Raw genomic sequence first — 21,050 nt, 5'->3', positions numbered from 1 at the left:
AGAACAATAATAAATACCTCTAACTTCCAAAAAAAATTTGGGAATAATCAGTACACACTTCTACAAACGATATCTAACCTCAAACTTAAGATTATAGTGTACAAAGTAACTTTAATATGGTCAAAGGTTAATTATTTTGAATAACTAAACTTGTGATTACAGATTGATGTGATTAATTGTAGGACTGTGTGTTATTGGTTTTATGTGCACTATATACACTACTGCAAGACAACTTGTACTTTTTAATTTCTAATTCTCAACTTAATTTTAAATTTTGTAATACATAATTTCAGACAGTGGCAAGTCACATATAACTCTGCTTCAGAATAAAAAATGTATCCAATGAAGGTTCTGAGTGACTGAAACTTGATGCCCAGAATTTAATTATACACTGATGTACAACTACTACTCCCAGATATTACTAATATAGAAATTAAATAGCTTCTGTATATGACAATGTAAACAAGTCGCACGAAATTTTGGTTTCCCAGTGCATATAAAGTTATGTTTACACAATACTGTAGTCTATTAGAGTGCAATAGCATTATGTCTAAAGAAACATTGCGAGAATTACCAAAATGTGACACAGAGACACGAAATGAACACATGCTATTGGAAAAATGGCGGCGATAGACCTGCTCGATGCAGGGTTGCCATAAATCTTCAATTTGTAAATTACGCAACGTCTAGAGATGTGATGAAGGGGGATTGATGGCGTCAGAGTGGTGTGGCGTGGCCGTACGTTTGTTCTTTTGGTGTGGTTAATAGTTAAGTAAGTATTGGCGTATGAATTTTTCTGTGTACCGGTAAGAGTGTAGTTAATTAAATCCGTATCGATACATGAAGAGGCCAGTAAAGTCTAGAGTTACGTGAATTCATTCCACTAGGACGTAAAAGATCTGGGCCATATTTATGGTTGAATTAATTTCATTTAGTAGTTCCCGCCAGTATTTTATATGGTGCTCTTTGTTCCGTAGAACCCGCATGTGTAGATCACATTTATTGTACAATTATAAAAGTAGCTGTGTTACATTTTATTTTGCATTACAGAAGCTGGATTTTTGTGTTCAGTAGATTATTCAGTATGTTTCGACCATAATAAGTGGCGTTCGGCGATACCTGGGTAAGTGTGATGTGAATCCTGTTTATTTATTTCGTCTTAGCATGTAGATCTAATCGAAACCCATATGCGCTTCTAGCACATCAGTTCACAATGCCAATAAAACACATTAATATTTATTGATAGAATACTTTCATGTAAGGATATTTGTTTATACAATAGAATCATACTGCATAACCAAAACTTAGGTCTTACAAATTTTGGGTTGTTTTTTTGACGTAAATACGTCTATACGGAAGGATCATTTGGCAAAAAAGTGAAATGAAAACGTGTTAATATGGATGGACAACAATGGTCAGCTTGCGTGCATTGTGTTACCTAGGAAACGTCATCTGTTTACTCGGCATTGTTGTTAATGTTGTTGTAATTAAAGCTAATATATAAACTTCCTTTCCGTATAGACGTATTTACGTCAGATTCTCCGGAACCGTGGTTCAATCTTTTTTCCTGTTATAAAAGGTTTATGGCATCAGAAGGTGAGGTTTGCATTTTTAGGAGTGGAAAAAATGGAAAGACAACGTTATTACGGCAGCTATTGGAAGGAGGTTGCATAGAGCCCATACCATGGATGGATGATTTGATATATGATATATGTTCTGTGGTTTTCACATTACTGGACGATTCAAGAAAAATTCTTGTGGTTGGATTACCTGAAGTGGGGAAATCATCCTTAGTGCACCTTATGAAGGGTGCAGATATCTGCACTTTTGATTGGAGATTGCATTAAAGTAAGCAGCATGCCTATGAGAAGTGAAACTTACCTCTTTCATGACACTTTGTTCACCTCCTTCCTTAATTTTCTGAGATTAATTGCAGTCTCTCAGCAGAGGACTGTCTCCATATAATAAATGCATGGATGTCTAGGAAGTTGGATAAGTTTTGTTAAGTGCTAGTTTTAATGTAAGATGTAAAGTGCAACTTTTTATCCGTCGAACTGAAACTGTTTGCAACAAATGCTGTTAACATCTTTTTAATATTGTTTCTTAAAACATTTTCTAACACGGCAATGTAATGTAATGCAGTTGTATTGAAAATGGATATACAGCTGTTGTAGAAGTATGTAGAATATCTGATGAACTGTGGATTCATTTTACCCAGTTTCATATTAATTTCACCAGCCCTATCAAACATGATTGAACTGGTTTCTTATAGCTTAAACTAATTCATTGTGCTGACAGCATTTCTGTGGTATCTGAAAATTTGTGAGTGGAATTATTTTATAGCCACTAAAATATAACAGAGGAACTATTTTGCACAGTTCTTGGTGTTATTCTACGGGAATCAGAAAATATTGTCCAATACATATTCCATTCTGTTATATATAAAATTTGCCTACTCAATATATTTGTATTCATACAGAAGCACAGAGGCTATGGGATCTTCCTGTATTTAATTTTAAGTAGCTATTTCAAGGCAGGAGTGGTTATTAGAGTAATATGGAAGGACTCGGAATTAAATTTTCTTTTACATTTGTTTTACAATAGAACTGCACTGTTAGGTTGGCATTTCCGCAAAATATAGCTAGGTATCAGTAAAAGTGGAGCAGGAACAAAACAGTTGTTTCAGAGCAGTAGCATTTTTAATTGTGGTTATTTTTGAGGATGTGAAATGGCGGTTCGTAAATAAGCCAATTATTCTGCTGGCAATAAATTTTTTATTGCAAAATGCCATTCCAGACATCTCAGGGTTCATTCTGTAAAACCCTTGCAAATATGGTTCTGGTATTAGTAGGGATCAGAAATCAAATCAAGAAGGTTGTGGGCTAGGCATAGCAAACATAGAAAATATGGACTGGATTGAGGGGCCAAGTGGCAGCCTCTTGTGAACATAAAAGAGGTGCTATTTCCTGATTGACTGTTAGCTTTGCATGAAAGGACTCTGATGTGTGGATTTAATTACATAAACTAAGCTAGAAAGTGTTCATTTTGAAATAGCTATATTTCTGTTTTTATTTGTATAGGGGCAGAAGAGACAAGAATCATAATAAATGAAAACGAATATGTAGTATATGACATGAAAGGCGATTCTAAAGGTAAGTGAAAGAAAGTTATTTCCATTTTAAAAAGTTTAATTACAATAAGTATCTAGTGTTTAAAACTTCTAGTCCCTGAATCAGTCTTTCAGTTATGGTTTTCATAATCTGCTGTGTTATGGATGGTTGAATTATAATTTTTCTGAACTAACTTCTCTTTTAAATGTAAATAGCAAATATCTTTAAATGAAACAAAAACTGAAATATTTTAGAATTTCCATGCCATAGGTAAGCAAATTAAAGTTTTGACGCTATCTGGAATGTTGTTGATTCCGAGTTAATGAAATTCTGTGTTCCAGGACGCTGTGCTTGGCAGAAGCTCTTTAAGGCGGTACATGGAGTAATATACGTGGTTGATTGCACTCGAGACGATCAGTGGGCGCAGGATAAAGATTTCCTGGAAAGCCTCTTGATAAATCCTGCATTCAAAGGCGCCCCTATCCTTGCTATACTTAACAAACTGGATAATCCGACGCAAGGATTAGTGAACCGATTAAACTTACAATTCACAGATGTGTTAGGGAAGACCACAGGCAAGGTACGTAAATGAAGAGCAAGCAATATATGAATGTAATTATGTTTCTTGAAACAGATGGTATCAACCCTTTTAGACTTTGTTTCCTGAACAAGACAGGTAAGAAGATAAGTGGCATCTGGTTTGTGGCACCATGTAGTCTTGTAGAAGTTTAATGATGTTTCGAAGGTGCATCAGGGAAATCACCTTAGTGATTTGAAAAAGTAAGCATCTCTGAAATGTTGGTAATCTTCTACCAGACTACAAAGTGCAACAATGCAAAACACCATCTTCACATTTGCTGTCATGAGATCCTCAAGTGTCATTAAGAAAACTAAGGATATGATGCAAAGTATGTATTCTGTCTTCATTTTGGTCCCCACATGTGCATGCTACCTTGAGGTTTTATGAAGGAACTTTGGGACTGAATACCAGACTCGTATCATGGTTCAGAGTTCACATTAAACTGTTTGTTCCGTCTGCTGACTATCATTCCCTTGATCATCCTATGATTCGAATTAACAGCATCTGCCCTGTGGGTGCTCCAACTTCAGAAGTGGCCTTTCCCCCTTGCTTCGGTGGGCAAAGGCCATACCAGGAGGATGTAGGTAGGAACAAATGACAAATTTACATTCAGGTGTATACACTTATGCTTGACACAGAAGGAGATTCTCACTTAAATCTGCAGTGAATGTATTACTGAAGTAAAAGTACCTGAAGAAGTTTTTTTAAATCCCTGCATAAGTAATACAAAAATGTTGGTTCCCTGATTGTCACATAAATGGATGTTTTGTTTATAATTCTTGCATTATTTCCACTTTGTACTGGTTGATACTCATCTCTAACCACCCAACAAGATATGTGATGGCCCTGACCAAGCAGAAAATTATCAATTATATCCTTTGTCTGAAGTTAGGTGCATCATCTGATCAAGCACTTGACTTGTCTTAGAGTAAAGGTAGTTTGTTTTAAATAATTATAATAGTTGAGTTTTTCATTGCTGTAGGGCACCAGATCCCAAGCACTGCAAAAACGCCCATTTGAAGTCTTCCAATGCTCGGCCCATAGGCGCAGTGGTTATCAGAATGGCTTCGAGTGGTTGGCTTCCTATATAGATTAGGGTCTGTTGTGTTATTATAAGATTTGAGGTTTTCACAGGGTGAGTATGAAGATTTCTGTCTTCTGGGTTGTTGCACTGTGTAGTCTGGTCGATGTTTACCATACCACACGGCGCAACAACCCATACTCATCGCCCTGATGATGGAGGCAGTATGACCTTTGACCTCAAATCTTACATATATGTTCATTGTTCTAATATTAATTAGCAAATAAGTATTTATAATAAAATGTTTTTTATTCTTAAAGTATTTGTGTGTAACAGTTGTCTGTTAGGTAATTCAAGTCATAATGTATAGACCAAATACTGCGAGCATAATGTGAAGTATTCCTTCATTTGAAAAAATGGAAAACAATCTCATCACTTATGTCCCTAAACAAATAATACTGGGTCATTCCATGTAAAATTTAACATTGCTGTCAACCATGTCATCACAAACTTTCCTATCTCTAATGGTCACCACCATCAATTCTTGTCTGGCACTCATGATCATTTGTTTATTTACTACAGACAATTGTACCTTTACTAGGGTTAGAAACTACCAATTTAACTTTAAATGCTATGAATTTTCAGAGTTATATCGGTTTCTTCATTTATAGCCTTTTTTATATATTCTTGTGACAAAGGTGTATTCAATGCCATACCTATTAAACAACAGTAGTACTTGATACCCCACTTACTGGTACCTGCACCTTTTCGTGGTGGTGGGGCTTGAGTACCTCAGTCATCCCAAGAGCTACTGGTAGGGCCTCTGTAGCCAGATTACTCGAGTTGGAGAGGTCAGACTAAGACAGGTACCCTGGTCCTCCAGGTTGGGGGTTGGTTGCAAGGCTATGCACCGTAAAAAGGAAGATGTTTTGAAACTCAATCAAAGCCTCAGACAGACGGACCTAACAGAGGACCGAATGGAAGAGGAGAATTGAGGAGGCCATGGACCAAATACGGACCGGAGAGCCATGGAAGAAGGAGAAGTACTTGTTAGAGCAAAAAACAGTGGTGGAAGAAAAACACACCTTTACATATAAAAAATTGTTGTTCCGATGTCTATGTGTAGTATATACTGGAAGTATTTTGGTTTCCCAGCCACAGATGATGGAGATTTTTTTTACAAAAGTAAAAATTGTGTGCATCTTATGCAAAATGCAAATAGCGTATAATTGCAACACTAGTAATTTACGAATGCATTTGCAGAATAAACATGCACATGACCTGGAATTGGAGGCCAATACGCCACCATGTCGTCCGAGTATGAATGCATGTAGTCACTTAAGTCTCCAGGTGGAATTGGGCCACCACACATCTACACAACAGCAGCAGATGGTACAGTGCAGATAGAAGGTGATAGTCATTAATCTTCAGAACTTCGAAGATGAGGAAAGCAGCAGTAATCAAAACAACGTGTGGGTAGTGTTGAAGGGTAGTAGTCCTGGTCTCTCCAATCAGAATGTGGCAGTCGTTCTCCCAGAAGACAATATTAACAATCATCTTCATGGCATGGCATGATGGATGGTAAGAAAGATATCAGTGCAATAGCAGAGTTAGTTATCCTTGACTTGCAGCTGCTGGATGTTGCGGGGGGCTGTGGTTCCCAGAGGCTTGTTGCAACTCTGAGATCTCCATGCGAAATCCCAAGCAAGACAAAACTTGAAGAACTCTTACCAAAAATTTATGATTCATTTAAAGAGGCTGTCCAGTCTATTGTGCTTGTATCCCTGGCAAGTAAACATCCACCATACCAGATAATAGTGTTATTAATGTTAAATTTGATGGACCGAATTTAAAATAGTGTGCTAAGACTTGTTTCGTAATTAATGTAATTTCATGATATCTATGTAACATGGAGTTGCAGTTGATAAATTAAATTATTTATGTCAGGGATAGTAACCATAAATAAATACAAATTGTGTAACAGTTTGGGATGTAGGGGTGAGTGACAGGTTGAAATTTACATGAATATGTCATTTCCATAATGATAACAATGACAGCAGTTACTTTATTTTTGGTTCAAAAAAACTAATTTTTTTAATATTCTCATTGATCTGTTTATTGATTGTGGTTATACAATTTATATATGAACTTAAAGCTGTAGCAATAGTTTTACCAAGTTACAAGTAATATATGTTTGCTGTAAAGATAGTCTTAGGTCTGTTATAATTTTTGGACTTTAACCCCTTTACTCTGGCACTGGTACAAAGTATGAAATGAATTGGACCTGATGAGTTGTCATGCCAATATATATGTACCTCAAACAACTGACATCCTTCACCTATAATGCTAGATTTTTGGTCTGTTACCCTGTGAATTTAGTGAAGTATCATACATTTGTATTCTGTCTCTTGGGTAATCTTTTAAGTCTTGCAGTCACCATAATTGTATCCTGGGCTAGTGTCACACACAATTTTCAAGTTGACTTCAGAGCAGGGGTCGGCAAACTACGGTCCGCGGTCCAAATCCGCCCGGCACCCACTTTTTATACGGCCCGCGAGCTATTTGGCCAAAGAAATTCATCAAATGGAAACATCCAACACGGTTTTGTAGCGGCCACACGCTGTACTGGGAAAAGTGAATGGAATTGGGAAATTTCGTATAAGTATAACTAAAATTAAGATTATTTTATACAAAACGTAGATATTGTAACAATTTTATGACCCTTTTTGCTCATTATTCGGAGAATTAAATGACTCTGAGCAATCAGTTTTGAGCGTGCAAGCGGGCACTAGTTACCACTGACGCCTAGAGGTTTGAGGAACGAACAAAAACCACATTAGTCAATTTTGAAATAAAAATTGCTGAACTGAGGGCACAGTGGTGTTGAGATGTACGAGGTGCGAACGGAAAGTTTCTAGACTGCGCCTATAAAAACGCGTACACTTATCTCAGGTATTAAATTCATCCATCACCCTCGAAGTAGTTCCCCTGGGAGTGAACACAACGATCCCAGCGCCACTGCCAAGCCTGGAAGCATCCCTGAAAATCTTTCTTTGTCAGCCTGTCAATCACCATCTGCGATTCTGCCTGAATCTCTTCTATCGTCTCAAATCTCCTTCCCTTTAGCTGAATTTTCATCTTTGGGAAGAGGAAGAAGTCACACGGCGAATAAGGAGGGAGCGGGATGACGGCCATGGTGTTTGAGGCCAAAAACTGCCGAACTTTGAGGGCGGTGTGCGCTGGCGCGTTGTCATGATGCGTCGCATGCGGAGTCTTCCTTTAGAATCAGCTGACAGGTCCCATAGCCTATCCCAACAATGTCGCACAAGTCGTTGATTTTACGACGTCGATCTTCGTGAATGGCCTGCCGAATCTTCGTAACATTTTCGGGCGTTGTGCTCGAAGATGGTCGTTCAGAACGCTCGTCATCATCGACAGAGGTTCGGCCATTTTTAAAACGTGAATGCCATGCAAAAGTTTGTGCACGACCCATTGCGGACTCCCCAAATGCTTGCTTTAGCATTTCATAGGTTTCCGTAGCCGTTTTGGCGAGTTTTTGGCAAAATTTGATGCACACGCCATTCCGAAATCGCAGGAGGGTCGGTGTAATGCACTACCAAAACTCCCGTAACTAAGAAACAAATGCTAATTTGATGATGCCGGCTGGCACACTGATTCACTATGAATGTAGGCCGCACCCCCTAAAGGCAGAAGCTTGTACTACATCCGGTTCGCCCGCTATTGACACAGTCTGGAAACTTTCCGAACGCACCTCGTATTATGGTTGAACCACATTACTGTTTCACCTAAAGCCCCCACATCAGAATATTACACCAGTTTTCATGGACGTGGAAGTGATTTCGCTCTGACACTAAAGTATTCAAAGACGTTTTCATATTTTATTTTTTAAACGAATGTCGGTATTTATTAATACGAGCAAGATAGTTTTCCCTCCAAGCTCGCCTCCTGGGACATTTGCCCATATTCTCCGTATCCTAGGGCCGGCCTTACATCATACACACGTGAAAGGAACAAAGGAAATAAGAAATAAAAGATAGAAAGAGAGACAAAAATTTCTTCCGGCTGATTTTTTTCACAAAATAAAGACGTAAACATAAATGTGGTTTTGTAATTAAAGTGTTTTAGACGGAAAGAAATGAAGTAATAAGACGTAAATGGAAAAAAATGTTATCCTTTAAATCTGAAATTAAGAGAGACTTCCACCACTAAAATGCAGCACACCGGCGCAGGAAGCGATGGTCATTCTTTCCTGAGACCGTTCTCATTGGATTGTGAAGCATGACTTTATGACATATTGTATCTTCTTGCATTTATCGCCCGAAAACTTGTTTCAGCAAACAGTTTGGCTCTATCATGGGGTATGTGCGAGAATATAATAGTTTAGGTCAGGGGTCGGCAAACATTTTTTTTAAAGGGCCAAATAGTAAATATTTTAGGCTCTGCGGGCCAAGAGGCAAACTCGAGGATACTTATATAGGTAAACCTACTTATGTAACAAGAAAAAACCAAGTTTTAACAAATTTATTGAACAAAATGTAACGTAATAATAAGTTTACTACAATTGTTTGAAATACAGCTCTACTAATGAGAAGAATGGAATTGCCTGTTATGAGATAACATTTCACCAAACTGATGTTTAAATTCAGTACTCCCTAGCATCAAAATTGATGGTAACTGTTCATCCGTTAATGCTGACCTATATTGAGATTTTACATATTTCATCTTTGAAAATGTCTTTTCACACAGGTAGGTGCTGCCAAATACAGATATAAATCCCCGAGCATATGATCTTAATTGACCGTATTCATCGCTTGGAAGACATTTATAGAATTCTGTTAAGATTCTTCTCTTGAAATTTGCTTTTTAGCATGTCATCACACTGCAGATTAATCACTTCCAATTGAAGGTTAGGTGGAAGCTTCTCAATTGTACAGTCAAATGGATTTTGAAATATGGAAATGTCTTCTGCACTTGCATCAAGATCCGAGAAACGCTGCTGGAACTGTATTTTGAGGTCAGAAAATATATCCGTGAAATTTCAAAGAATAAAATAGGTAAAATCCGTTCTTAGCTCGCGGGCCGTACAAAAGAGGCGGCGGCCCGGATTTGACCCGCGGGCCGTAGTTTGCAAATGCGGTGTTTTTACAGCGTCAAATAGGAAAAATGTGATTCTTATTCTACGGTGCTTCGGGACATGACCTCCCTCCTTTCGCGGAGGTTTCCTAGTCTTTGAAGTGTGAATTTGTGAGTAGTGAGTGACCAGTCCACTGACGACATGTGATTCTTCTATTTATAAACATTTCTTAGGTGCAGAAGTCATCGTCGATTGCTGGAGTAACTCTGAATAATAAACTGGGAAGGAAACGGTAGTGACCTCTTTTACGGTACAGTGCAATCCCCGTACTTTTTTGATGATACTGAGGGGACAAATCCAAAATCTCAGGATGGTCGGCCCCTTTGTGGAAATTCAAATCCGGGATCTCCGTAATACGAAATGGGAATGCTAACCACTCAACCGCGACGTTCTGTGGTATGGAGAAGGCTGTCAACAAATTCTGTTTAACTATGTCTACACTCGTGCGCTTTTACGTGCGTCAATGGCATGCGTTATAGCGCAAGCAATAGCGCACGTAACGCATGCGTCTGCGCATGCCTGAAGAGAGTTGAACGGCAGCAGTTTTAGCAGCGCATGCCTCATTGCACGTGTTCCCAGCCTGAGTGGGTTTTGGTTCAACACGCCGTGCGTCTCATTCTCAAGATGGCGTCTTCTGAAGAAGAAACTTTGTTGTTTATTGACATTTACAGGTCGTTTCAACCATCGTCACAACCATCGAGACTACACTAATAAAACAAAACGTAGCGATGCTTTGACTGAGATGAGCAGCAAGTTAAACATCGACGTGAAGAGTGTGAAAAACAAAATAAAAAATTTGCGTTCATACTTTTCTAAGGAACGCCAAAAAGTGGATATTCATCTTCTACATATACTACTCATACAAACAACACGGACATGCCTGTTGATGGCATTAAAGAATTTCTGTATTTTCCAAAAAAGTAATTATGTGTATGCAAACACATAAAATATAACATAAAAATAAATAAATATATATATATAATTTATAATAATTTATTTAGAATTTAATAAAACCACTTACCTTGACATAATCATGAAGTCCATGCACTATAGCTTTCAGAACCTCTGGCAGCATTGCTGAAATGAATTGCTTGGAAACTTTAAACAAATACATTAAGGATGAAAACGAATCACCGGTAGCTAAAAATCTCAGCGTTATAGCTAACTTGATCGCAACATGTATCACTTCTCTGAAGTGAGTGTTCTTTTTTGCGATTTTCGGCACGACTGTTTCCAAAAGCGTGTTGAAGTTTGCTCTGGACATTCGTGTAAAGTTTCTAAATAGAACCTCTTCATCGACTTCCAAATCCTTCAGAATTCCAAAATCCCGTTTCTTTAAATAATCCTTCATCCATATGCGTCGCCGCCGTTGCTCTTTTCTTTTTCTTTCACCTGCGATAACTAAATATGCTGCACTTATGCCCATAAGTAAAGTTACGTCTGCCATGTTCCTCTCTCCTGTTCAGAAGAATTGCCTGACAAATGGCAGCGTAGTGTGGACAGCTAGAGGCATGCCTTTGACACATTCAACAAAGGCATGCCCTAAACGAAAGTTGAATTGAATGTTGAAAACGAAAGCGCACGAGAGTAGACATACCTTATGGACGATAGTGTGACACAGGCCTATATTAAGGAAATGTTCGCTTGTTACTTCAGGTGGAGAGGGGGGGGGGGGTGTTTAAAGACCACGTGACTCTGATGAAAAAACTTTTTACCAGTTTCACTGAAGTAATGTATTTTACATTTAGGTCTGAAGCTCTGTTTGCTTCTGATATAATAGCCAATGTCCGTGACACTCGATTGCGCAGTTCGTGCGATGCGGAAGAAACTGAAATTACATTCTGGCGGTGGCGACTGTGGCCACAAGAAATTCAAACCAGGCTATTGTGGCGCCTGTGTTGGGGTCTGGTGGACACTGCGTTTGGCGGAAATTAGGAGTCATGCGGTTGGTTTTGTGTCGGCTGTGCTTTTGACAGAAATCTGATTACAGTCGCCGTGAAGATATTTTCACATTTAGTTTATGAAGAAAATTGATAGATGTGCTATTATTACAATGACGTTTGAGTAAGTTATATTACTGTTCAACTGTGTATTCCTTTCAACAGTAATGGGTCATAATACGCTGGTTATTTAATGCCAGTATACGCTGCATCTTCCATCGATCGACAGATTCCTACATCTGTCATTATTAAAACCAAAGGTTGATTCTTGATAGCGAAGTAAATTCCTAAGGAGCAGGTTTCCAAGAATTTTTGCTTTAATTTGACCAACAGGCAGAAAGAAGACGGTTTCGCGGAACGTTTATTACAGACACTCTGAAGCCTGACATGAAGGTGAATATAAAGCATACAATTTGCATTAATGTTGACAATTTAGCATACACACTGGGGTTTAGATGTTTTCGATAAAGATTAAATTTTTTCCATCACTTGCCTTTATAATGCATTGAAAATGCTCCATGCATAATTTCACTCCACTCCTGCGTAACACGGAGCTAGTTAGCTCCATACAAAAACTCTGAAGGCACTTAAATCAGTTTCCCACGCCTTAATTTGACGACGTCTTATCAGCTATCGAATTAAATAGAATAATAGGCTGTTTCATGCTCAAGTCCAATGTCATGAACGTGTATACGGAAAATGGTAGTAAAAATTAACGTCAGGCTGCGGCTTCTTTACTCAATACAATTTTCCCCTCTGTTAAACTGGACAAATAACTTTGAGAGATATTTTTTCGTTGAATTTTAAACAAAAAAGCTCTTCACAGGGAAGGTCTTATGTTTCTAAGCACAAGAAATCATGGAAGTATTTAAGTAATTTGTCGCGTGTTAAAGCTTTCCTGGAGCCTCGAAACAAGTCAGTTGTTCTTGTAAAGTAATGGCACAAGTAAAATAATGTTTTGACTCTTGTCGATTGTCTTCTGGGTTGTTACGGAACAATTTCGAGCTTCTATCGGTTGCTGGTAACAAGTAGTGTGATCTTGTCGATAAGCAGACATTCTGACAACATCTGCTTGTAGGTGAGAAATGTTTTACTTTGTGCACTTGACTTTATTTCTGGTACTATTACCAAGTCCACCTTGAAGGTGATAGCCGCTCAAATGAGCAAGGAATTCTCCGTCTGTATGGAACCCGAAGTTCCATTACTGTATTCTCAAGAATCCACAAATTGACCATGTGATGAGCTAGCTCAATTCCGTTTACACCGTCAGATTCTGGCATTTAAGATTTATTTTAATATTTTCCAGCCTTCTAGATGCATCAGTTGGTATCTTAAGATTTTCCGTCTAAAATATAACGTTAATAAAACACCACATGTATGCTAATGTCCCATTAAATGCTATCAGGGGCGGAGCGTTCATGTTAACCGTGTTAGACAGGCTAAGACCTTGTAAAATCGAAAAATAAAGTCTTCTGTCTTACTTTCGTGGTTCAGTGGTACTCCATACACTGGAACACAGCAGAACCGGTTAGATAAAGCGCATCGTTAACCAGCGCAGCCAGGCTTTTTTATTCGGATAGTGAGTCTTAAGCTTGCCGGGAGCAACATTCAACCCGGGACAACCTGAACAAGAAGTAGGAGCGGTAACCACAAGGCCGCAACTTTCGGTTGCCTCTTTATAACCTGTATAGTAGAAACAATGTCAAAAATAATCCTGTTATAAATTAATCTATCGTCTAATCCGGAGAGACAGCAAATGATGTCAACAACCGGTGTAATGTCATAAAATAACTTAAGAACTTAAGAAGCCACGTTTGATTAGAACTTTTGGATAGAGCCCTAATTTCTCAGAAGAAGAATCATTTCTCTCTGTCCTCTGCCACATTCGTCGAATGGTTCCCTGTTGTGACCTCTCTGTAATTATCTGTAGACAGATTCTTGGTAACTCGGGGCGTGATCTTGATTTTAGGCTTTATGCTACATGATTTGAAACTCACCTACAAGTTCCAGGAAAACTAGTTTATTTGGAATTGTAAGGTTTGTTGTAACTTAGGAGCAAAGGGCTATCGTTGCTAGCGGGCGTGAGAATCTTGCGACATGGCTAATTCATGAATTAAAATTTTTTAAACTGCTGTCAGTTATTCGAACTTCGGTGCGCATTTATAGGTATAGTAAGACATACTAAAATGTACTAATTGCAGCACAATATTATGGCTAAAATTATATCATTTTTTTATAAGTTTGGGAATCTTAATATGGGCTGTCTTCAAGGTTGTTGCGCCATGTACTCTTAGAAGTAGACCTACGTTTCAGAAATGCTTGACGGCAACAACCCAGAAGACAGCCATCTTCTTACTCACCGCCGTAAGAACCTGAAATCTCACCTGTGATATTATTGTTGTTTATCATTATATACACTTTTAAACGTATTTATTTCATTTGGGAATTCAACGCTTCGTGTAATATCAACTTCGATAGGCACTGATAATATGTCAGAATAAATAAAAAAACAAGAATGAAGCCTGATATATGATGTGAAGCATTCACGGCGGCTTTCATTAACAAAGTCTTCTCGGGCTATCAGCCGTGTTAGTTGGTGACCAATCGCCGACGTTTCGAGGACCATCTCTGTCCTCATTTTCAAGGCTGTTTTTGACTGTGGCTCGCGCTACGAGCCACACAGCCACACAGTCAACGTCGGCGATTGGTCACCAATTAACACGGCTGATAGCCCGAGAAGGCTTTATTAATAAGAATAAAGCCCGTTAATAAGGGTGACTAGGGACAGTGCATTTTTGTTCGCGCCCAAAGAAGAGGTGACAGCGTTAATCAAACCCGCGGTCAAGAATTTTTGTGCAGTATTTTTTCCACTACTCTATGTTTCCTATAAACAATGTCCATAAATGGTGGTCTTTTGGATTGTGACGCCGGGCGAACTCGTAGCTAGTCAAGAACTTTTGGAAGAACATACTGTCTCCATTTTCAGGACTTTAGCCCTAAAGATGGACATAGTGTTTACTCCGAAACTTCGATGTCTGCCTACAAATCCACACGGCGTTGCAACCCGGAGGACCAACATAGACATCTTCAACGCCGCGAGAACCTCATTTTCCAATAACCTATCTTGTAAACGCACAACGTAGACGTTTTCTCTCACTATCAGTCCAATTTCTTGGTATTCCTTTAATATTAATATTATTTTCAAAAGTACTTCTAGGTATTCTAAGTCGTCTACTCTCTTAAGGCAAACTAAAATTGTGAATACATTTCTTATCTCTTCATGCATAGTATGTGCCTCGCCCATAATATAATTGAAATAATTTCTACAGAATTTACATAATGTATTCCTTCGAACACTAAAACACACCAGCGAGTGTCTTCAGTGCTTGTTTGAATTGTAATGAACATTTATGATTCAGACAGCTGTAATTGTCATGATCCTGAGATTCTGAACTTGTCATTTGATTCGTCATTACACCAAAGATAATCGTATTATGAACACGTTTGCTAAGCAATGGAATATACATATAGCTCCTAAGCTTAGTTTTTTTATTACGATTCTTCAGCTTGTAATTCCGAATAAACTTCCTGCTTTCTGAGAATTATCTTCAGTTTGTAACAGTAAAATATTAAAACCAAACTTTACTTCAAAATGCATGAACGATTTAAGATTTTGGCCCAGTAAAATCCTTTTTACAACACAATGAACCTTCACAGAAATTGCCAATTGATATTGGCTACAGTTCAGATATTTTGTGGAGGCCGGTGAATTTTAGCTGCGCAGAAATTGCGGTGAAATCCATTCTCACGAACTTGGGCGAAAGGCGTGGAATTTTGAGAGTTTACGGCTGTGATGCTAGCAAGCACATCATTTTTAGTTATATACGCTGTGAAAACGTTAAGGCAAACTGTGCGCTGCCGAACGAGAGAGTTAGTAACGAAAAAAGACCTAAGTAACCGGAACGGGCCAATAGGCCCAATCCTTATAATAGTAGTAGTAGTTGATGTAAATAAAAGTAGAAATCCTGCGAAATACTACGAGTACATCAATAATTTTTGCTGTAATTTACGACCACTGTTACCATCAGATCTATAGCTGAGCAGTAACTATTGATCCATCCTCTGTTGGTACCAGAAATCTGTGTCTTTATTCTGTACACAAATTTTACACTTAATTCCTCTCTATCGCAATCCAGAGGTCACCGTAAATGACCAATCCGATGGATTTGTGTGGACGGATTATGCTAATAGTTTTGAAAGTTCGTGTTGGCTAATTTACTTTCTGGACTATTCAGTTGACCGATTCTATTACACTGGATGTGCGTGGCTTCCCTCACTGACCTGAGAATTTTACAATGACAGTGTCAGTAAACGATAGAGTTGGTTTCAGGAGATTTTCTTCGGTAACGATTGAATTTCTTCGTATTCTCTGTTAATTTCTGCGACGCAGAATTCAGTTTGTGTCTCCTTTGGACGCCGTTTTCATTGCCCAGATTAAGTAGGCTATATCTTTGAATTCTTAGTTAAATGGGCAGGCTGGAACACAGGTTTTGCGCATCTGTAAAAGAGAACAAAAATTACTCGAATCTTTATGAAATGCGCAACCAGAGGAGTGATAAAACAACTCAGAATGTGTATAAACATTAATTGTATGTATGTTATGTTACATACCAGTGCATTTATGACCTTTGGCGTGCAGGTGATTGTGAACTTCGGAGAGATTATTGTCTGATGTCATTCGAATGAACATGGGCTTTGCGAGAATAAATGATGATTCTATACGAACTTTGTCTTACGTAGTGCGCCATCCATTTATATAATATCCCCGGCATTTTACATAGTAATTATTTTATTGTTTAATGGCCTTCGGTTTCCATGAAAGGAGCTACCAAGGTCGATACCAAGAGTGTTATGATTACCTCACTATTAGGAACGCAGATGATCCAGGCGGTCCAACCGCGGTACGTCAGCATTGTGTCATGAGTCTAAATCTAATGTAACGCGAGGAATAGACAGATTCGATAATATTTTATCTTCTCTCTATTGTTTATTTTTTCATAAACATAATGTCGTCATTTCTAGTTTCAGGTATGAATTGTAAAAATAAGGGACTTTATTTTGATGTGTCGTGTTTAAAATTCTCGAAATATTTTCAAATTTAATTTGTTGATAGCTACAGTGGCATATATTTTTATGTAGTGTAGAATGTGTCACCAGCCACTTGCTTTACAGGACACTAAGTATTTGAGATTTAAGGTTCTCACTGTGATGAGATTGACGATGTTGTGGGCTTTGAAACCGTTTAGAATCGTAGGTAGATAACTAGCGTTTCGGAGAAACATACTATCTCTGTCTTCAGATATGAGGATGCCCTGAAATCCTGAAGATATAGACTTTTCACCGACATTTTGGTATCTGTGAGTCTGCACTGTGTCAAACCCCAGAAGAACTGTGCTGTGCGAAATATGCTGTAAATTATTTTCTTTCTTGTATGAGTGTGAAACTCTTAAAGAGTATAATATAAACTAAAAATGTAAGCAAACAAAGTGCTAAGAAAGAAGATATAGGTAATGAGCAGTTTATGATATTGCTGAAAGAGGAAATTTGTCAATTAGTCAGAATAGTGAAATCAGAATGTTGCGACGAAATGAATGTGTAGTTTGGATGTAGAGAGAATAAATTATCAGTCTACATAATTAAGAGAAAACTTAATTAAAACCGGTGAGATTTTAGGTTCTTACGTCAGCGAGTTTGTTGCGTGCAGACTGGTAGACGTTTACGGACGTTGCAGAGGCAACAAGCGCCTCCGAAACTCGGTAAACTTGTACCAGATTACACGGCGTAACATTCCAGAAAAGTCATCTTCGCCGAAAGTAAATGGAGGTATGCCCCGAATGTGAGTCTTGGGGAAGCAGATCGTGAGGATGGGAGATGGCTGAACTAGCCGAGGATCGCCTCCACTGGTGGCCTTCGGCATGGGTTTGTGCATCCAGTAGTAGTGTCTAAAAAGTTCCTGCGAGGAAATTCAACAAATTCCTACATTTACTTATCAATCTTCCTTAACTTAAAGCCGGTCAGAGGCATGCGTTTTTTAATCATGACTACGTTTAATAGGTTCACATATATGGCAGTTTCTTTGTTGAAGGGCGGTTAACAATTTTTTCCCAATAGTTTCCTGTCTCATCTGACCTCTCCATGAAATGTATCATCGTCGCGACGATAGGCGTTGCGACTGTCGGCGTCGTTTTTTGAAAAATATGTCGCATGTGGTCCCGAGACTTGGTTTGGAATTCTGAGTCGGCATCGCAATTCTCGGGGTCGGTTTGCCAGCTTTGTATAGAATGGTATTTCTATGCTAACTTGTCTCGGCCCTCGGCTTCGGTTAGGGTCATGCCCTATGGTTGCCATTGTCTCATCTACATTACAAGAATTTCTGTGTCGTAGTCGAGACGATAGGTGTCGTAGATTCGTGTTGTACGGCATTTCGGGGCTTACCTTTTTATGATTTTGTGTTCAGTCAGTGTCGCGATGTTAATTCGGTATCATCGTCGTACCGATGCTCCTCTTTGCTTGCCTCAGAATCTTTATTCATCTTCGTCCAAAGCCACTGGTCACCCTTTTCTAAAGCACCAGCCGAAACAAATTATTTTTGCAGATATCCCTTACTCCTCTAACACACTTTGCACCTTTAGTATAATTTGACATCAGCGCGGGAAAGTGCTTGTGTATATTGTACTGTAGCAAGCTGAGGAATTAAATTAAATTGACGAGGTAGTTTTGTTTTTTAAATTAAATATTACAGTCTACAGAGACAGAATGATGTTTGAATAAGAATTCATATTTACAAACTTCTAAAAATAATGCTCAACACAAAACTATTAACATTAATTATTCTTGAGAATGCATGTCCTACATTCCTTCCTTTTCTAGGGAAAGTCAAATGTTACGTTCTTGTCATGACAGTTCAAACTAGAACTTATTTACAAACAACGTTTGTTGTTTTTTCCGTAGATGCATCGTTGGCTTGCGGCCTTCTTTCCCGCAAGCTCTTCAGCAAAACAACTTTGGTCTTGCGGTAGTTTTCCATTTGTGCTTATTTCTCGAGATACACAAACCATCTTACCTGGACTCGAACCCAGTACGGTTTATTGGCTTTTAACCTTAGTTCCTGTAATATCCTCGCCTAAACGAATTAATTTTGCCTTGGTGCTATTTTTCTGTTGTGCTTAGTTTCCAAGCAACAGTAACCACCCTCTCCGGAAATTGAACTCAGGACACGTTTCCGCAGTTTTGACCGTCCTATATTCTCTTCTGATATTCAACTTCTTTACGTCGATGTTCGGTGGCCAACTACTCTTGGTCAGTCAACTTTCTACAGCCAACTCAACCCTTGCCAATCTTCGATATATTATTCGATAAAGACGTATTGTCTGTTAAAATACTATGAGTAAAAACGGAAGGGGATTGTTGAAGGCAATATACCATCACAACAAAACAGAGTAAACAAATGATGCAACATTTTTTATTCTATGATTTCAAATAATAAAAGTGTAACACTTTTACATTTGTCGATAAATTTTCTAGATTTGGTAATGTGATTATCGTCGAAGATAAGCCATTCATCGTTATAACGTCGCCATGCCTTAAAATGTCCGTCGTTTCCAGTACCGTTAATGTCTACAAATTCGACCGCACATTGCAATTTCCAATATTTTCCATACATAATTTGGTTGTCTTGTCTGATTCTCATTATTTCAAATGTGCGTACTCCATTTAGAGTCAATCTATTTATTTCCAAAATCATGTACGAGGCGCGTCCACAAAGTAAGTTTCCCACTCGTCCCACAGCTAGCAAACCTTATATTGCGCGAAGCGACTGTGCGTACGTGATAGAGCAATGACGTAGCATGGCGCATGCACTAACGGTACTTCCCGCGTTCTCACAGTAGCATTGTTGCAGCTGTTGAAGATGGAGGTTCTTATTCCAGCTCCCGCCGACTGTGAAGTGCGGTCAGTGATAACGCTAGGCCGCACACGGCTCGACGGACAGCAAGTCTCCTGCAGGAGTTCAGCTGGGAGGTGTTTAATCATCCACCCTACAGCCCGGACCTCGCTCCCAGTGATTTCCATCTTTTCCTACACCTCAAGAAATTCCTGTCCGGTCAGCGTCAGCGTTTTGAGAATGACAGAGAGGCGGAGATGGTTGTCACACAGTGGTTCCAATCCCAGGCGGCAGACTTCTACGACGCAGGTATTCAAAAGTTGGTTCCACGGTATGACAAATGTCTCAATTCCGGTGGCGAATATGTTGAAAAATAGCTGGACACTTGCTGTATCTGTTGCAATAAATATTTCCATGAAATTGTGTTTTGTTTCTGTAAACGGCCCCAGGGAAACTTACTTTGTGGACGAGCCTCGTACTTTTGACGGTCACCAACAACAATTCCTTTCGTTCCACATATGTAGTGTTGTTGACATACCGTACACGTTCCGTGCAGATCTGTTTGTGTTTGATGGTCCAATAAGTCTCTGAAGTTTGTCACGTTCGTTTGTGGTAAGTTCATTACCAATATTTGGTTTCTATAACGTTCTTGACGTTGATGACCATTTCTACATGTTTTTGTATTCACCGTCTGATAGTCAAACAGGTTTTGCATTTCAATAGGTAAATTCTCGAAAATGTTGTTGATCGTTTCGGACACACTTTGGAAACCTCTTCTCAAATCTCGATTAAGGTTCTGTCGTATTGAAAGGACATTATGTATGTTTTGAGGACGTCTGTATACGTTTGCAGTCTCGGAGATCAATTTTGCACCATTGTTGTTGCCGTCGTATTCATTTAATATCATTTCTTTTAGACTTTCGAGGAACATAGCAGCTGAATGCAACATGTTTAGTGAGGAAATCAAAAAGCAGTCTGATCCACTGACATTCTCCAATTTCAAATGTTCGATAGTTGGTACAATTTCACGTGTAATCGTCGTTTCATTCTCTTCATGAGTTATTGTTCTTTTTTTTCCTTCAACTTTTACATGTTTAACAACATGTTCAACTGTTTCACTTTTAATTTCGTCAAGATTCATTTCAATTTTTCGTTTTCTGTCTTTTCTTTTAATGTCTTCTGTTCTCCTGCCACTCATGCTCTGTTCGTTCAATATTTCTCTATAGACAACGTTTTTAATGAGATTATTTTTTCGTACCTTTTTTAGATAAACAAATATACAATTGTCGCTTGGTGCACGTG

At 38.6% G+C, this 21,050-nt stretch overlaps 1 non-coding gene across 3 annotated transcripts; it reads left to right on the top strand.

Moving 5' to 3' along the window:
- Positions 1-778: 778 nt before the first annotated feature.
- LOC110836307 (uncharacterized) lies at positions 779-9,331 on the top strand. Of its 3 annotated transcripts, none has more exons than XR_015533802.1 (6): positions 779-806; positions 1,051-1,123; positions 1,580-1,848; positions 3,081-3,152; positions 3,452-3,690; positions 4,673-9,331. It is a non-coding gene; the product is annotated as an uncharacterized LOC110836307 (transcript). The 3 variants fall into 3 exon arrangements; XR_015533801.1 differs by lacking the exon at positions 779-806 and adding an exon at positions 812-864; XR_015533803.1 differs by lacking the exon at positions 779-806 and adding an exon at positions 817-864 and having other exon boundaries at positions 1,616-1,848.
- Positions 9,332-21,050: the final 11,719 nt, after the last annotated feature.

Source organism: Zootermopsis nevadensis, unplaced genomic scaffold, assembly GCF_977971745.1.
Source record: "Zootermopsis nevadensis isolate Lab colony 2312 unplaced genomic scaffold, Znev_1.0 Znev_ptg000006l, whole genome shotgun sequence".
Lineage (NCBI taxonomy): Eukaryota > Metazoa > Arthropoda > Insecta > Blattodea > Termopsidae > Zootermopsis > Zootermopsis nevadensis.
This window is presented reverse-complemented; position numbering and strand designations above follow the sequence as displayed.